The sequence below is a fragment of the Sapajus apella genome, unplaced genomic scaffold (assembly GCF_009761245.1).
Source record: "Sapajus apella isolate SASKATOON/1434 unplaced genomic scaffold, GSC_monkey_1.0 scaffold1, whole genome shotgun sequence".
NCBI lineage: Eukaryota > Metazoa > Chordata > Mammalia > Primates > Cebidae > Sapajus > Sapajus apella.
This window is the reverse complement of record NW_022436941.1, coordinates 81,270,354-81,287,435: the sequence shown is the minus strand read 5'-3', so window position 1 is coordinate 81,287,435 and position 17,082 is coordinate 81,270,354. Positions and strand designations below refer to the sequence as shown.

The 17,082-nt window shown below is 42.2% G+C and overlaps 1 long non-coding RNA gene across 1 annotated transcript; it reads left to right on the top strand.

Annotated features, from left to right (window-relative positions):
* The first annotated feature begins 5,283 nt into the window (after positions 1–5,283).
* LOC116563498 lies at positions 5,284–8,520 on the top strand. The gene is made up of 3 exons (XR_004274435.1): positions 5,284–5,432; positions 5,725–5,729; positions 8,511–8,520. It is a non-coding gene; the product is annotated as an uncharacterized LOC116563498 (long non-coding RNA).
* Positions 8,521–17,082: the final 8,562 nt, after the last annotated feature.

The following is a 17,082-nucleotide window of genomic DNA, read 5'->3' as shown; positions in this document are numbered from 1 at the left end:
TATTCATTTAAGAAATATAGTGTACATTCCCCTCCATTAACCAGAGACATGATGAAGTTATACGAAGCAGCTTTTGTATTTTCTTGACTCTAAGTCATAAATCTTCCATATGGTAATGTTTCTGAAATCGTGATGCATGATAAACATACTCTTTCCTTTTTCACCCCCCGGAAGTTGTTATGAGTTGGATGGCCTCACAGTTCACACCATTTTAGAATGGTGAAACTATGTTACTGTCATTGCTCACAGCCCATTACACTAGAATTCCCTTAGACATATAATCTGCCTGAGCTTGAACTTCTTACAGAAACCCGAGGCCCTCCCATTCATGAGGCCATTGTGGGGAATATTTCTTCCAGAAATCCTGCTATAAGTGCATCCTGGTCTACGTCCTGTCAACATTGGGCACCAGTCAAGATGAAACTGCCTTGCCATCTCTTCTCTCCCAGATTCTCTTCTCTACCATGTTGTCCTTCCCTTCTCCTGCCTCAATCCACGCTTTTTCTTTTTCTCCCAAATCTGCCCATGGTGCTCCTGGGAAACCCCATTTCCCATACACAAACCCCACCAAATTTTCAACATCACAAAATGTTCCTGTGTCTCCTCCCCTGAAGAGAAACCCGGACATTCTGAAGGAAATTGCTCGCCCTGCAGCCCTGACCACTTGCTTCTTGCTCTCACACACTCCACGTACCTCCTCAGGTAAGAGATTAGCTTGACAGCATCTTCCCTCAGCAATTCCTCTTTCCTTGAAGACCTTTAAGACCCCTGATCTGGCTTTGCTGCCCTTCTTTCCTCCTTCCTCTCACTTGTGGACGTCCTCATAATGGCTCATCATTTCCCGTAAACCGTGGCTCCTCATCCACCACCTCTGTCTTTCCCCAGATCTGTCATTGTGGATAGTTGCATCAGTGTCCATATGAAAGACCCATCCAGCACTTCTGTGCCTTATTTCTTTACCTATTCAACTCCAAATGCCATCACATTCACTTACTCCAGTTGCGGTATCTGAGACCTCACCACCGCCTGAAATGATTCCACCTCTAACATCTTCAAACATTCCATTAATGATCAAAATCTCCTATCCTTATATTTCTCTTACTATAAAATTTCCATTTTCTGTTCTTGACTTTCTTTTTTCTTCATCCTCTCTGTTTCCTTTTCTATTTAATGTAGACCTCATAGCCCATTACTTCCACCACTTTCTCTCCAGTTTCCTTCACTGCTTTCCCCTATGTCCCTGCATCACACCTACCCAGCAACACTCCAAGCCTGGAGAACCAATCCACCTGCCTTCTGTGCCCCATACATAGTCTAATGGGCACTTATGGGAAAAAAAAAAAACCCAAAAACTATACCAACACATGTAGTCAAGCCACTGTGAACCCATGGACTCCAACTAGGTCCTCAGTGGCTGCCTGACAATCCCTCTGTTGCCCAGGTAGATTACTTCTCACTCTCTATAGAAACTATTTTAAACGTCTGTCTCCATTTTTTTAACCTATATCCCACCACCACTCACTCTCCTCTCACTTGAAACTTAACCTTAAGGAAAACAGAAGTCACCATGTGGAAACTCCCTCGGCTTTGTGGCAGCCAGTGCACACATTTACTTGTGTCTGTAGCTCTTCTTTCTTCCTTTTCACATTGCCGAGATGGGACAGGAGGACTGCCTCTTAGTCTATTCTTTCTACCTCATAGTGATCTCATCTGGTTCCACCATCTCTCAACATTGTCTCTTCACTCTTGCCCTTACACTACCTCCTTCCTGGAAGCATTTAAAAAGACCGTAGGATCTCCCATCTTGTAAAAAGAAAATTACAGAATTCATTAAAGAAAAACTCCCAAATCCAAATCCACCCTATCTTATTTTCTCCCTTTTATAGACAAGACCCTTCAAAGACATGTCTGCCCTCAGCATCTCCACTTCCTCACTCACACTGTGTTCCTTGGCTACTTCAGTCTGTGTTTCTAACTCCACTGAAGACACTATCACTGAGACCTCCAGCCCATACTGTTAAATCTTTTGAGAACTTATTTGACCACTGTAACTAAATGAACCGTATCCTCTTTGAAGTTCTTTTTTTTTTTTGAGAGGGAGTCTCACTCTGTCACCCAGGTTGGAGTTCAGGGGGGCGATCTCGACTCACTGCAACCTCAGCCTCCTGGGATCAAGTGATTTTCCTGCCTCAGCTTCCTGAGTAGCTGGGACTGCAGACACACACCACCACACCTGGTTAATTTTTTTTTTTTTTGTATTTTCAGTATAGACAGGGTTTCACCATGTTGGCTAGGCTGGCCTTGAACTCCTGACCTCAGGTGATCCACCCACTTCAGCCTCCCAAAGTGCTGGGATCACAGGTGTGAGCAACCATACCTGGCCTGAAGCTCCCTTTCCAGGACTTCTGTGAGGTCACTTTCTCTTGTGTTCCAGCCTACTTCTTTGGCCACTTCATCTTAGCCTTTTTCTAGGAACCTCTTCTGGTGCCTGTCTTGGGAATGTAGGTAATCCTCAGGGTTCTGTCCGGCCTTCTTCTTTTCTGTGCTGAATGATCTCTACCATGGCTATGCCTTCAATTATCAGCCACATTGTGTCAGTTCAGGCTTCCCAAGAAGACTGAAAATGTGCATGAAGGATGAAGGTGAGGGAGCAGGAGTAGGTTGGGAAAACATTCAGATCATGATGTTATTCTGACACAAGTGAAAGAAGAGTCGGGAAGAAGAAGGTCTGGGTAAGAAGAGTCTCAGATTTCCAGGTAGTTCTAAGAAAGTCCCAGTCAGGCCATCTGGAATCCTGGAGCCCAAGTTGCCTGTTAAGTAGTCCCATGCCAGCTGGGAAGTGTTGTCTTGGTGTGAGCGTGGTGCTGGATCCAAAGGGAGCCTGGCTATGCTTCTCAAAGCAGGTTCTCCTGAAGGAGGTGTGAGCAGTACACTTTCATGGCTACCACACATATCAATAAATTCTAACCTTGACAAGGCAACAGAGTCCCAATGGAGCTCTTTAAAAACCTCTATTTCCAGATCCTACTGCCTGAAAACTTTGAGATTCAGTTGGTTTGGGAGGAAATCAGACATCTTCATTTGCAAAAGAAAAAAAAAAGCCCCATAGGCAATTCTGATTCCTGACCAAATGTGGTAACAATGATCTTTACGCTGATAACTGAAATTGTTCTATTCACTCTAGGTCTCCATCCTGAGGTCCACACCCATATAACCAACCGCCCACTGGGCATTTCCATTTGGATGTCCCAGAATTAAAGTCAATGCAGTCTGTTCCAAGCTTGTATCTCCTGCATTCTCTATATCAGTGAAGCTCAATTTCACCTTTCTGTGTAGAAACCAAAAACCATGATGTTGTAACTGACTCTTTTTTCTCCTTTTATTCCTCGTAGCCAGTTCATCACCAAGTCCTGCGGATTCTGCTTTCTTGATGTTTTCTGAATCTCTCCCTTAACCCAGTGCCACTATGTTAGTTCAAGTTATTCTTGTCTCCATTTTTTCTCTTTCAGTTCATTATTCTTACCATAGCCAGACTTCCATACCAAAAGTCCAATAATATCCCTACATCAGCTTCTCATAGTTCTCATGATAAAGTCCAAAATTCTTTATATATTACACATTTAGAGCCCTGTTTATCTGCTCTGTCTCATCTCTTGACATCATCCTACCTCCTGCAGAGCTACCTGTAGTTCTGGAAGATCTCCAGGCCTTTGTAGCAGCTGTAACCAATCTCTGGAATATTTTGCTCCACTTCCTTTCCTTGCTAATCCCCAGTCTTTCAAGGATCCATCCAAATGCATTTTCTTTGCAAGTCTTCCTTGAGGTCAGTGTCTCTTTCCACTTCCACCAAGACTTGGTTAGATGCTCTGTCACTACCATAGCGTTCTGTCACTGCAGGTTTCACAATGATTAATGTGATCCTTGAAGCTGTGGATGTGCTCTCTTCACTGTCTTAGTGCAGTGCCTAGCACAATGGAGGCACTCAGAAATGCTTGTATATAAATGAATGAACCAATAAGTGAGTGAGTGAGCGAGTGATGTTTTGGCCTCTGTACTAGACATTGGAGCTGTAAGCTGTATACCAGGAGGGCTATGAGCAGCAGAACAAACACAGGCTTTGAATCCCTGCATGGCCACTTTCTGGATAATATTGGGCAAGTACTTAACCTCTGTGGCCTTCAGTTTTTCCATCTGTAAACGGAAAAAAATATCCTTCTGGGTTGTAACAATTAAAGAAATCATCATTTAAAACATGGTGCCTGTCATACAAAAGGTACTCTCTAATATTTTAGTTTCTTGACTCTCTTCACTTTGGCATTATCTCAGTTTAACTCTTCATCTAATCGAATCTAATAAGCCTTCTTCATTCTTTCACCCTTAGAGCTGTTTCCTTCCTGTACATTACACCATCTTCCCACAACTCATCTACATAGCCACCCTCTGCTTTTCTTTGATGTCTTCCAAGAGCCGATTCCTGTACCTCATTGCTGAAGCAGACACCACTAATGGTTTTTGCAGAAGCTGTGGCGTCAGACACTGCATCAGATCCATAAGTTACTGCACATCCATGTGAGCAAAGGATAGGGCTTGAATTCCCAGGTGGGAAATGATAAATATAATGGCTGAAGTGGATACCATTAATGGTTTTTGCAGAAATTGTGCTGTCAAATCCTTAATTACATGGATACTTCAACTCCCAATAGTAACCAGGATAATAAATTCTGGTGCACCAGAAGTTCTTAGCCAGATCTTCTGCATTAAAACATTAGCTCACGTAAGTATTTGATAGGGACAAAGCAAGAGCTAGATAACAAATCCTTCTCACCCAAATGTTCTTAAGAAACTGACTTAGGACCCCAGTCCTACATAGATTAATTAACCAACTAAGGCCAGGCGTGGTGGCTCACGCCTGTAATCCCAGCACTTTGGGAGGCCGAGGCGGGTGGATCACGAGGTCAAGAGATCGAGACCATCCTGGTCAACATGGTGAAACCCCATCTCTACTAAAAATACAAAAAAATTAGTTGGGCATGGTGGTGCGTGCCTGTAATCCCAGCTACTCAGGAGGCTGAGGCAGGAGAATTGCCTGAACCCAGGAGGCGGAGGTTGCGGTGAGCCGAAATCATGCCATTACACTCCAGCCTGGGCAATAGGAGTGAAACTCTGTCTCAAAAGAGTTTCATTAGCTGAACCTGGCTTCCCTAGGTGTACCATTATGGTAATATAAAACATACTATATTAACTGATGACAAGTTTAGTCTATAAAGTATGGAAATTCTATCTGAACCCACACCTGAAAACAAATTCCTAAGAGCAAATGCACAGGCTAGGTACTAAACTAAGTGTCCTGAATGTAACTTATTTTTCTTTCTGATGATTTAAGGCCACCATCATGAGTACGGATGACAGCTATGCCATGATGCACTGCTCCTGTTTGGGCATGGTGGTGCGTGCCTGTAATCCCAGCTACTCAGGAGGCTGAGGCAGGAGAATTGCCTGAACCCAGGAGGCAGAGGTTGCGGTGAGCCAAGATGGCGCCATTGCACTCCAGCCTGGGTTACATGAGTGAAACTCCGTCTCAAAAAAAAAAAAAAATTAACCAACTAATTAAATCTGGTATTTGCTGAGTGCCTTCTATGTACCAAGCACTCTGAATGGTCAATGGATAAGTACAGTTTGGAACAGAAAGCAATTTAACACAGGAACTAATAGCATGGGCTCTAGATTCTGTCTGTCCAAACCCAAATCTAGACTGCATCGTCAGCTACTTGGGTAACCTTCATCATTAACTGTTCAGTGCTTCATTTTTCTTGTCTGTAAATTGGGGACAATAACAGTACCTTTCTGATAAGGTTGTAGGGAATAAGTGAATTAACACATATTAGGTGTTACTGAGAACAGCGCCTGCCACTGTATATACTCTTAAAAATGTTAAGTACTGTTACTGCGCGACACAGAGCCAGGGCATCCAGCCCAGGCTTGGGGACCAAGAAGGGCTCCCTGGAGGAAACGACGTCAGCACTGAGACCGGAAGGATGAAGACAGGCGAAAGGAAGAGTGTTTTAGATAGAAGGAAGTGCATGTACAAAGCCCCACAGGACAGTGACCTATGATGCAAGGTGAAAAACTGTAAGGTTGAGAGCGGCTGAGTTACTGTGTGTGTGTGTGCGTGTGTGAGTGTGTGTGTTGGAAGAAGGAGGGCCATAGAGAGATGAAAAGTGTCTCCTGTAGCTATACTCTCCTCCACCGTGCTCTTTGCCCCTAAGCTGGCTTGAATATACTACTTCAGTGGTTCCTTTGTCTACTGGCTTCCAGTTGTATTTGGCCAGTGAGGAGGCCTGAAAGGCCGTGAGAGGGAAGGAGGGGAGTGAGAGTGGGATACAACTCCCCTATTTCCCTTCCTGCAGGGTAGCAGCCCTCCTCACCCAACAGTCTTCCCCAGGCATGGTAAGGAAAGCACCCCAGCCCAGGAAATTCCCGGGGAAGGAAGGGCCAGCCCGACATTCTTTGGAACTCTGGATCTTTCTTTTTTGTTGTTGTTTTTGTTTTTGTTTTTGAGGCACAGTCTTGCTCTGTTGCCCAGGCTGGAGTGCAGTGGCATGATCTCGGCTCACTGTAACCTCTACCTCCCAGGTTCAAGTGATTCTCTTGCCTCGGCCTCCTGAGTAGCTGGGACTATAGGCGTGCACCACCACACCTGGCTAATTTTTGTATTTTTAGTAGAGATGGGGGTTTCACCATGCTGGCCAGGATGTCTCAATCTCTTCACCTTGTGATCCACCTGCCTCAACCTCCCAAAATGCTGGGATTACAGGCGCGAGCCACCGTGCCAGGTTGGATTTCTGGATCTTTCTAACACCCACTGGATGTTTCTCTCCCTATCCCAAGTGTCAGCCTGGAGGAGTAAAGACGAGAAAGGTCTTTTTCTTTTTGTAAGCCCTCCTTCCTCTTAAAATTCGCTAAGAACAAAAAGTTTGAAGTTCGACTTTTCACTTTCTCAGTTATGTGCTCCTCATTGGTTGTTTGCCAAAGCAGATGGCTTTATGGCCTAACCATCGGATGGGACTGGCATCAACCAGTCTGCGCTATGATGTAAACCTCCATGCTCTGAGCGCCTCATGAGTGGCTCTGGCAGTGGTATCCTTGGGATGACTTCTTCCCAGGAATCACTTAGAACAAATACTTTGGTTTAACATACTCATACTATTTTACCTGTGACATGAAGACTAGCAATAATGTAGATAGCATGTACTACCCAATTCCTGGCATGTAGTAAGCAGCACTTACCATATGGTGCCTGTTATTTTATAAACCAGAGACAGTGCAGTGATGTGAATATTATTCATTCCTAGGCCATGATTATGAAGGGCTCTCTCTGCTGCCTCCAGACTGCAAAACCTGCTTGCAGAGCCTTTCTTCTTTATTTCATTTTTGCATTTTGTGGTTTTTAACCCTGCATCTGGGGTTCTTCTGTGTAGAGCTGCAGTGTAATAGAAAAAGTTGTCTCTGTTATTACCTGCTAAGCTAATCTGTCGGTAGCTCTGGCTCCCAGCACTCCCCCACTCTGCCCCTGGGAAGTACATCTCGGAGAAGGAATGAATCAGCAACTATAGCTGTCCCTGATTCCAGCGCCAGCAAAGCTCTCACCTGTGTAACTTTCTCAGGACCACCAGCAAATTAAAATTGCCAGGTATGAGGGCTACTGACAATACCAAGCTTAGCTTCTAGGGGCACTCTGATCTCTCTAGTCTCACGGGGGCTGAAGAGATCCGGTAGAGATCATAAAAATGGGCTTTTTTGGCTAGATGCAGTGGCTCACACCTGTAATCCCAGCACTTTGGGAGGCCAAGGCAGGCAGATCACCTGAGGTCAGGAGTTCAAGACCAGCCTGGCCAACATGGCAAAACCCTGTCTCTACTAAAAACACAAAAATTAGTGTGCATGGTGGTGTACACCTATAATCCTGGCTACCCAGGAGGCTGAGGCAGGAGAATCACTGGAACCTGGGGGACAGAGGCTGCAGTGAGCCGAGATTGTGCCACTGCACTCCAGCCATTTACACAAAATAAGCTATTGATCCTAGTGTAACTAGAAGACCCCCCAGACTGGTTTAGTTTGCACAACTTTGAGGGTTCATAGGAACCATGTCCTTCTCTTCAATGCGCTTTCACTTGGATGGTAGACCATAGTACCTGAACTCTGAGCGTAGGGCAGTTTCTGGGGTGGCACTATGTAAGATAGGGGGTTTTCTAAATCTTTTTCAGAATCTCGTAATCCTTTCCCTTTGTAGTTTCCCAGACCATCCTGTCTGGCACTGAGAAGCACCACATACCTACTACTGTATAGCAGACCTGATCTCTTTCTGAAGTAGGAATGCATTCTACCTGGTCTTGAGACTTTTCACTTTCACCTCCTGGACAGAATGAGGCCTTCTAGACACTGGAAATCCTCTCTTAGTTCATGATCCAGTTATTTTAATTCTGTTATTTTTGCCTGACCTAAATCTTTAGTTGATTGTTAGAGCTGGTTCTAGCTCTAATTCAACTCAGCATCATTTTTTTTTTTTTTTTCTGAGATAGAGTCTTGCTCTATCACCCAGGCTGGAGGGCAGTGGCACGATCTCCGCTCACCGAAATTTCTGCCTCTCCGGTTCAAGCAATTCTCTCACCTTAGCCTCCTGAGTAGCTGGAATTACAGGTATGTACCACCGTGCCTGGCTAATTTTTGAATTTTTAGTAGAGACAGGGTTTTGCCATGTTGGCCAGGCTGGTCTCAAACTCCTGATGACAAGTGATTTGCCCACTTCGGCCTCCCAAAGTGCTGGGGTTACAGGCATGAACCACTATGCTCGGCCAGCATCTTTCAAAGTATGGTCTGGGGACCAAAGACATTACCATGACATTGGATGTTTATTAAAAACAACCATGTCCCTCACTCAACACACACACACACACACACACACACACACACTCTCTCTCTCTCTCTCTCCCTCTCTCTCTCAGCTACTTGAATGTTAGATATAAATTTTTATCAAATCAAATTTAACAACATAGTGAAAGAATAGTACACCAAGACCAAGTGGGAGTTATTCCGGGTATGCAAGGTAGGTTCAACATTTCAAAATGAAACCATGTAATCCATCATATCAACACACTAAAAAATAAAAAGTATATGATTATATCCATTGATAAAGAATAAAAGCTTTTTAAGAGATGGGGTCTTGCTATGTTGCCCAGGCTGGTCTTGAACTCCTGGCCTTAAGCGATTCTTCTGCCTCAGCCACCTAAAATGCTGGGATTATAGGCATGAGCCACTGCACCCAGCCAAGTGAAAAAATTTGATAAAATTCCCCATCCATTCATAAAAACTCTTTTATCCATTGATAAAAACTCTCAATATACTAGGAACAGAGAGAAACTTCCTCAACCTCACAAAGAGCACCTACAAAAAACCTACAACTAACATTACACTAAATGATGAAAGACTGAGGGCTTTCCCCCTAGGACTGGGAACAAGGCAAAAATGTCCATCTGCTCTCATCCCTCTCATTAAACATAGTACTGGGAGTTCCAGCCAGTGTGGTAAGGCAAGAAAAGGAAACAAAAGGTAACCATATTACAAAGAAAGAAATAAAACTGTTTCTATTTGCATGATTATCTACACAGAAAATACAAAAAAAAATTTTTTTAAACCTCTTAGAATTGACAGGTGAGTTTATCAAAGTCTCAGGCTACAAGAAAAACATACAAAAATTAATACTAGCTAAAAAAAAAAAAACCCACATGGACACTGAAAGAAAAAATACAATATCATTTAGAATTGTTCGAAAACCCATGACATTCTTAGGTATAAATCTAACAAAACATGTATAGGGTTCGTATGCTGAACACTGTAAAGTGCTGATGGAAGAACTTAGAGAAGATTTAGATAATTGGAGAGGTATATCCCTGTTTGTGAATTGGAAAACTCAACATAGTAAATATGACAGTTCTGCTGAAAGTGATATACAAGTTTACTGCAATTCTATTCAATATCCCAGCAAGATTTTTGTAAATATACAGCTAGTGCTCGACTTACGACCACGATTAGGACCGGCAGACCGGTCGTAACACGATTTGGTCGTAAGTTGAGTAGGCTATATGTATAGTTGAAATGGTGCACGCGGAGATGGTAGTGCTGCCAGAAGCTGGTCCACACTGTCGTACGCCCAGCTGGGCAACGTTTGCGCTGCCAGATGCAGAGCAGTCGTGGCTAGCGATTGTGGTCGTAAAGTCGAATGGTCGTAAGTTGCATGGGTCGTAAGTTGATCAATACCTGTAAATTATTCTAAAGTGTGTACAGAAAAGCAAGCAACTAGAATAGTTTAAAAGTTTTTTAACAAGAATATAGTAAGAGAAATCAGTCTATTCAATTTCAAGGCTTATTATATAGCAATAGTAATTAAGACTGTGTGGTATCAGTGAAAGAATAGACACATCAATCAGTGGAATAATAGAAAACCCAGAAACAGACCCACACAAGTATGTCCAGCCAATTTTTGATGAAGGTGCAAGAGCAGTTCAATGGAGGAAAGATAATCTGTTCAACAAATGGTGCTGGAGCAATTGACATCCATAGACCAAAAAAAAACCCTTCAAATCTCACATCTTATGTAAAAATCAACTCAAGGTGCATCATAGACTTATACATAAAATATATAATTATAAAACTTTTTTTTTTTGAGACAGAGTCTCACTCTGTTGCCCAGGCTGGAGTGCAGTGACGTGATCTTGGCTCACTGCAGCTTCTACCTCCTGCGTTCAAGCAATTCTTGTGCCTCAGCCTCCTGAGTAGCTGGGATTACTGGTGCCCACCACCATGCCAAGTTAATTTTTTATATTTTTAGTAGAAACGAGGTTTTTCCATGTTGGCCAGGCTGATCTTGAACTCTTGACCTCAGTTGATCTGCATGCCTCGGCTTCCCAAAGTGCTGGGATTACAGGTATGAGCCACCGCAGCTGGCCAGAATTATAAAACTTTTTTTTTTTTAACGGAGAAAATCTGCAGGATCTAAGGCCAGGCAAACAGTTCTTAGGTTTGCCAACCAAAGCACAACACATTTAAAAAAAAAAAAAAAGAAGAAGAAAAAGGATAAATTGCACCTTATTGAAATTTAAAACTTTTGCTCTGGGAAAGATTTGGTTAAGAGGACAAAAAGATAAACTACAGACTAGGAGAGAAGATTTGAGAACCTAACAAACAACTAGTATTTAGAACATATAAAGAACATTCGAAACTTAACAGTAAAAAATAAACAATACAATTAGAAAAGACATATAGAGAAATTTTACTGAGGAAGTTATATAGATAGCAAATGAGCACATGAAAATATGTTTAACAATTAGTAAAATTCAAATTAAAACCATAAGATATCACAATATAATATCAGTATGACTAAAGCTCAAAACACGGACAACACCAAATGCTGTCAAAGACATGGAGAAACCCAATGATTTATCCATTGCTAATAGGAAAGCAAACTGGTACAATTACTCTGGAAAATAGTTTGAAAGTTTCTTTCAAAACTAAACGTGAACCTACCATACCACTTAGCAATCTCACTCCTAGGTATTTATCTTGGAGAAATGACAAATTATGTTCACTGAAAAACTGCACAGAAATGTTCATAGTATCTTTATTGATAATCATCTCAAACCAGAAACAACTCAGATGTCTTTCAAAAGGTGAATGGTTAAACAAACTATGGCACATTCAGACCATGTGACAGACACTACCAGGCAACAAAATAGAACAAACTGCTGATACGCATAACCTGAATGCATCTCCAGAGAATTATGCTGGGTGAAAAAACAAAAAACAAACAAAAAAAACACACAATTCCAAATGGTTACAGAATGTAAGATTCCATTTATACAACATTTTTGAAATGACAAATTAGAGAAACAAAGCTGCTGTAGCCAGGAGCTAAGGACTAGGGTACGGCATTAGGGAGTAAGTATAGTTACTGTGGGGGCCAAGGGAAACCCCCTTCTCACTCTGAAGCTTCACTGAAATTCAGCTCACAAATGGCAGATTAATGGGAGAAAAGGCATACAAATACTATTAATTTGTATAAACAGAGAGAACCACAGAGTGATTATCCACCCCCATCAATGAGGTTCAGAGGTTTATATCCACCCTGGCAAAACAGGTTATGGGAATGGAGAGAAGAATAATTCTGTTGAGGGAATTACTAGAGAGACTGAATGGATCAGGGAATAGAGATCAACTTGTATATTATCCTGTGAAAGGGTCTTTTCAGGTGTGATTACATTTTTGGTCTTACAGAGAGGGAAAGAAAAAACAATTGTTCCGTTTGGTGGATCTGGATCTTAAGCAGATAAGGGAACTTTATCTTGTGGTTTAGGAGGGAAAGTTGGGGGAAGAGGGGAAGGTCAGAGAGATCTTGAGGCTACTTCACTTTACCATGTCCAAGCGCCATATGTTGTGGTATCAGTTTCTGAGTTCCAACACTGCAAAAGGGCAACATAAGAGATCCTTGTGGTGATGGAGCTGTTCTGTTCTGTACCTTGTTTGTGTCAATGTCAATATCCTGGTTGTGATATTGTACTATAGTTTTGCAAGAAGTTACCAGGAAAGGAAACTGAGTAAAAGGAATATGAGATCTCTCTGCATTGCTCCTTAAAGCTGCATGTAAATCTATAATTATTTCTGAACAAAAAGTGTAAATTCATAATGAAAAATGAAAATGTTAATTAGTATTCAACAATTGTTCAATATTGTCATCGTGTACCAATACTGAACATCACTTAGTTTGGATTTATTAGGTCAGTGCAAAAGGAATTGCTGTTTTTGCCGTTAAAAGTAATGGCAAAACCTGCAACTCCTTTTCACTGACCTAATACTTGCCATTAAGCTCACTTTGCTAATTTACAAAAATGACCAAGCTCTCTGCCTCCACCATACTCAACACACACACGTCCACACAGACTTAGATTTTACCTAATACTAGTCTGCAGGTCTGGTGCAGTATCTGGAAATCTGTATTTCTAGCTCTCATCCCAGATAGTTCTGAAGCACAGAACTATTTTTTTCTTTGTAATTAGTCTATTAAAGAGACAATACATTTCAAGAATTGCTTAAATTCTGCTACCCAGATTTAAGCATGTGAACATATGATGAGACTTTTTAAACATATAATTAAAGCTGTTCATCATAATTTGCTGTACTACCAACATTAGTTACTTTGGAGCCTAAGTCAAATGGTTTAAAGTATCTTATAACGTACCTAAAGAACACCGTCCTATGTTATGCATGCAAATCACTTCTCCACGTAAAGGTCTTTTCACTTTAATTTCTATGTTACCCAGCTCTAAAGTCACTGCTTGGGGTTATCATGGTCCACAGACAAGGAGGGGGGCAAATATCAGGACTGGTCAAGATATATATGGATCCACATATAAATAATGCTTTAGGTGAAATTTGGCATCTTTTAGTTGGAATTTGGCATCTTTCCCCATCACTCTAAATTAACATGCCAATGCTACCTGTAAGTGACCATGTGGTGTCAACGGCAGGATGGAGCAGCAGCCCTTGAACTTTGCTATTGAAGCATCTTCCCAGGAAGTCTGGCTCCTCCTGTTTCATAGGACGCACTTCCTTTTGGAGCAGAGCACAGCCTCCTACTGCCTGTGTGTCAAACACCTGCAGCTTTTCTCACCCCTCCAGGCTATGGCTGGTGACTCCTTTAGTTCCTGTGGAGGAAAAAAAAACCAAGGCATTCAGTCTTCAGGTCAAAATGAGGACTTTTTGAAAAGGAAAAATGAGCTAACTTTAAAATAAAACTCATATCTCTACATTTCCTGATCCTGCAAATGTGAAAGAATGAGAAGAGGCCGGGTGCTGTGTCTCATGCCTGTAATCCTAGCACACACTAATTTTAACTTTGAGAGGCCAAGGAGGGAGGATTGCTGGAGCCCAGGAGTTCAAGACCAACGTGGGTAACATAGTGAGACCCTTGTCTCTATAAGTACTTTTTTAAAAGGTATATAAAAAAAGAATGAGAAGAAATCCCCAGTGAAAACAATCAAAACAAGAGCTTTGGACCTTATGTACTCACACATTCCTGTCTTGGGGTGAAGGTTTACAGCTAGGCTAAGTGCTACCACTTTCTTCTAAAATCTATTTAAGGCAAGCAGGGATTTTTAAAAGACACACAAGTTACCTTTGATACCAAACAGGAAGAATGAAAACTGTAGGGGACAGCTGCTGGCTTCCCAAAATGTCTTAGGCTCATAGTGGCAACTTTGCTGAAATCTGATGAATTAGAGAGAAAGCTGGGAGCTACAAGAATCAAGACTTTAGGAAATCAAAGCATTTGAAGGAAAGAGGAATTTTGATTGACTAAGCAAATATTCTACTACAAATGAATCTGTCAAAGTAGGAAAAAAAGATCAGCCATGGTGGCTCACGCCCGTAATCTTATCTCAACACTTTGGAAGCTGAGGCAGGAGGATCACTTGAACCCAGGAGTTCGAGATCAGCCTGGGCAGCAGAGTGAGACTCTGTCTCTACAAACAAACAAACAAACAAAAATTAGCCCGAGGTGGTACGTGTGTAGTCCCAGCTACTCAGCAGGCTGAAGTAGGAGGATTGCTTGAGCCCAGGAGGTCGAGGCTGCAGTGAGCCATGATTGATCACATCACTGCATTCCAGCCTGGGTGACAGAGCCAGATCCAGTCTCAACAAGAACAAAAACAACAACAACAACAAAAATGGAGAGAAACAATTCACGAGGGAGGGACGTTGGGTGACTAAGACTAATCTCATGTTTACCTCCTGGGACTTGAAGACCTTTCCTGCATATTTCATAGCCAGGGGAAGATTCTGCTGTCAAGCAATTAGGTTTTCTCCCAGAAGACAAAGGGATAATCTGTAAGTTTTCTTCTATCTGATGGAGGCATGTAGAGGGGAATAAGCAGACACTGAACATTACTGAGAATTCCATTTGGTTTTTGTACTGGCCGGAGGGCTTGGCTACAAACAACAGAAAAGGATTTCGGGTGATTGCAGAATAGGAATTTATCATCAGGTGGAATTGGAGACTATTGTTCTAATTGAAGTAACTCAGGAATGGAAAACCAAGCGTCATACGTTCTCACTTATATGTGGGAGCTAAGCTGTGAGGCTGCAAAGGCATAAGAATGATACAGTGAACTTTGTGGACTAGGGGAAAGGGTGGGAGGTGGCAAGGGATAAAAGACTACACATTGGGTACAATGTACACTGCTCAGGCAACGGGTGCACCAACATCTCGAAAATCACCTCTAAAGAACTTATTCATGGCTGGGCACGGTGGCTTATGCCTGTAATCTGAGCAATTTGGGAGGCCGAGGTGGGAGGATCACTTGAGGTCAGGAGTTCAAGACCAGCCTGGCCAACATGGCAAAACCCCATCTCTACTAAAAATACAAAAATTAGCTGAGTGTAGTGGCATATGCCTGTGATCCCAGCTGAGGCAGGAGAATCACTTGAACCTGGGAGGTGAAGTTGCAGAGAGCTGAGATCATGCGACTGCACTCCAGTCTAGGCAACAGAGAGAGACTCTGTCTCAAAAAAAAAAAAAGAACTTATTCATGAAACCAAACACCACCACACCACCTGTTCCCCTAAAACCTACTGAAATAAAATTTTCTTTAAAAAAAAGTTTTATAAAAGAATTTGTCATGAGGAAAGCTGAAAAACCCAGCTCAGATAGGGAATGTGAAGCAAGAGAGGTCAGGCAGCTGAGCCGACTGTCAAAATTGTGCTGGCCAGACAGGGTAGGGGGAGCCATTGCTGCTGCCACTGCCACCATAGCTGTGAACAGAGCATTGCCAAGGCCTCTGCTACTCCTAGGCCCTGGTGGGCACCACTGCTGTCACCATCACTAGGGGAGCTGCCTCCTCTGGGAACAGGGTGAATCAGGATGAGAAATCAAGATCCCCGGAGGATCAAACAATGAATAAGAACCTCCAGGAATATCGCTTATACATTCGTATTTTAAAATAATAATTTTTAAAATCCCCCTGATTTGGGAAACAATGACTTAAATGCGAAGTATTCATCTTGTGATTGTGCTGCTCAAAGCCTTCCTGTTGGTTTCTTGTTCAAAATTTTTGGATGGCATGTAATTACTTATGGAAAACTAAGTTTGGGTTTCTTAGATTGGCATTCATGGCCCTCCATGCCCTGGCTCTATCCCATTTTCCGAGGTGTATGTCTTTCTTTCTCCTCTGTGTCCCCAGTGCCCCAGTCGCACTGAACTGCCTGATGTTTCCGGGCAGTGCTCCTCATTCACACTCCCATCGGCACCTGCTGGCATGCTCTTCATCTCCAGGTCGACCCCACCAACGGCCTTCCTTCACTGCCTCTCAGCTTTCTCTGAACTCTCTGTAACACTTCACCTCCCTTCTGGAATGTCGTATTATGACTCAGGACATAGCTTTTTGCATATATGTTATTTATAGTAATAGGTGATAAGAACCTTTGCACCCCCAGGGTATACAGAATTGCACTTGACTTATAGTAGATAATCGATTAAATGAATAAACAAATGACATCTTGGGAAGCTTTGCAGTCAGATTTGTAAGGTACATTACCCTTCTTGAATGTTCCCATTAGGAACAGCTTAATTTTTACAGCAATTTTTCTTATTTCATTTTAAGTCATGAACAAGGAAAGCTGCTGTTACCATAGATTTTATTTGAGTATCCTTGAACAGTAGTCTGCTTTTCAAAATTATAGACCACGATTCTTTAAAAGGAATGGATGATTACACTAACCCTTCTCAATTAGAAAGGTTACCTATCCTATCACTGTATTGAGTACCAATAAAACTATGCCTTCCAGAGTCATCTGACACACTTGCCTTCGAAAGTTAAATTTAATAGTATCTATTAATTTAGAGCAAATACTGTGTACACAAAGGTTATTTCTGTGAATGGTGGCCGGGACATAAATACTTCATTGTAAATACATAGCAGCAAGTTTCATGTAGAAATTTCCAAAACTCAGATACTTAGGTACCTTTTGTTTGTTTGT